The following is a 2500-nucleotide window of genomic DNA, read 5'->3' on the forward strand; positions in this document are numbered from 1 at the left end:
AAGTAATTTCAACTCCGCTGCGGGCTACAACCTGTCTGACAGCTCTCCTCAGTGAAAGAGATATGTTGGAGAAAAATGAAGCCGTGAAAAAAATGCCTGCGATGGTTGGCAGGCTTTATCGAAATCAAAGCGCAGTGTTTTTTTTTTAAATATGAAATCTGAACACCTTTTTCGAGTGGGTATGTGTAGCCGTCGGCACTCCGCGTGTTTCCCAGTGGCCTGATTTTTAAAATTAGAGCTTTACATTTGAGTGTGGTAGGCAGTTATTATGCTGGGGAATGAGGTCAGTCTTGTGGCATGGTGAGTTAGCCACTGCCTTTGGCGGTAGCGTGGGAAGCCAAGGATTAAATAGACCTGTTTCGGTTTACTAAATCCGACTCTAACCGCAATTGTCGATAAGAGAAAAGAGGCTGACTTCCTCCTCCTTCTGACGCTATGTGTACAGTATATTCAACAGATCATCATCGATAATGCCCTGTGATGTTAGAAAGTTGTCAAATGTTGCATATTATGAAGATTTTTGTGTATACTTTCTATGATGGTAACGTGTGATGTTATTTTGGACTGAAATAGTGTGAATATGTGTGTGTGTGTGTGCGTGTGTGTGTGTTTGTGTGTGTGTGTGTGTGTGTGTGTGTGTGTGTGTGCGTGTGTGTGTGTGTCTGTGTGCGCGTGTGTGTGTGTGTGTGTGTGTGTGTGTGTGTGCGTGTGTGTGTTTGTGTGTGTGTGTGTGTGTCTGTGTGCGCGTGTGTATGTGTGTGTGTGCGTGCGTGTGTGTGTGTGTGTGTGTGTGTGTGTGTGTGTGCGGTGTGTGTGTGTGTACGTGTGTGTGTGTGTGTGTGTGTGTGTGTGTGTGTGTGTGTGTGTGTGTGTGTGTGTGTGTGTGTGCGTGCGTGTGTGTGCTCATGCCTGGGTGTGGGTAAAAAGAGGGGGAAAAGGATTGGGGAGAAAGTGAGAAAATTAGGGATCAAGAGAGATCTCATTGAATGAAAACACTGGCCAGACCAAAGCCCCAGCAGGTCTGTCCTAGCTGGGTATGTGCAGCGGAGAAGGAGGAACACGGGGTGACTCCCCAGCATTGATCTGCATGGCCCCCGTGTACCCTGGAATGACACTGTCAGTGTACCCTGTGCTGTCTGCCAGACAGGACTGTGTTCCTGATAAATACCGCCTCTGGTTTCACCTGAAAGCTTCACCCCCCCCCCCCCTCCCCCGACCCCCAGAGAGGGAGAGAGAGAGAGACATACACACACACACACAGACCGCTGCGGTTGTGATCAAGGTCGGGTCATATGTCTTGGCGCAAAAGTTTCTGATGTGATTTCAGAGTCATTACTCCCGGTGACCCTAAAACTATCAGTTAGGAAGCGCAGGCGCAAACTTTCAAACACACACGCTATCCCCAAAAAAAGTGCCACTATTTGGAAAGTGACCCCTCTTGTTACATCATCTTTGTTTTGTCTGTGTGTGTGTTTACAAATATCTGTGTGTATGTGTGTATGTTACTGTGTGTGTGTGTGTGTGTGTGTGTGTGTGTGTGTGTGTGTGTGTGTGTGTGTGTGTGTGTGTGTGTGTGTGTGTGTGTGTGTGTGTGTGTGTGTGTGTGGTGTGTGTGGTGTGTGTGTGTGTGTGTGTGTGTGTGTGTGTGTGTGTGTGTGTGTGTGTGTGTGTGTAGTTTGGTTACTGTGTTCTCCTCACTGGTTATATAATTCTATTTTAAGAGCTGTTGTACTCCACTTCAGTTCCTCAATCTCACGTAGGGCCTTGACTACTTCCATGCTTTACCTCTGATGCGTTCGGTTTAACAGGAGCTCGGTGCTTACTCCCGCAGCAGGACTCCAGAAACGCTGAGCTACTGCACTTTTATTAGTGTTTTTATGTGTGCTCAGATTGCGGGAAATTAGCAATTTGTACGGTGGAAGAAAGGCAAACTATTGCATCCTTTGATTGCTGATCCTTTTAGGAACCTGATTAGATTGTGTGTGTAAATATGTGTGTGTGTGTGTGTGTGTGTGTGTGTGAGTGTGTATGTGTGTGTGTGTGTGTGTGTGTGTGTCTGTGTGTGTGTCTGTGTGTGTGTGTGTGTGTGTGTGTGTGTGTGTGTGTGTGTGTGTGTGTGTGTGTGTGTGTGTGTGTGTGTGTGTGTGTGTGTTTGTGTGACATAGTGCGTGAGTATGTTCTTGCGTATATGTGTTTGTTTTATGTGGAGTATGTGGAATGTGTTATTGTATGTGACTGTGAGTGTGTGTGTGTGTGTGTGTGGGTGTGAGTGCATCTCTGCATATATATGGCGATTGTGTATATGTGTTGAGCTGTGTGTTTTTGTGTGTGTGTGTGTGTGTGTGTGTGTGTGTGTGTGTGTGTGTGTGTGTGTGTGTGTGTGTGTGTGTGTGTGTGTGTGTGTGTTCTTGCATAGATGCTGTGTTGTTTGTGATCATGCATATATGGCCTGCTGCATATACTGTGTGCAAAAGCATAGTTTGTACGTGTGTGTGTGTGT

Source organism: Gadus macrocephalus, chromosome 20 (assembly GCF_031168955.1).
Source record: "Gadus macrocephalus chromosome 20, ASM3116895v1".
In the NCBI taxonomy this organism is placed as follows: domain Eukaryota; kingdom Metazoa; phylum Chordata; class Actinopteri; order Gadiformes; family Gadidae; genus Gadus; species Gadus macrocephalus.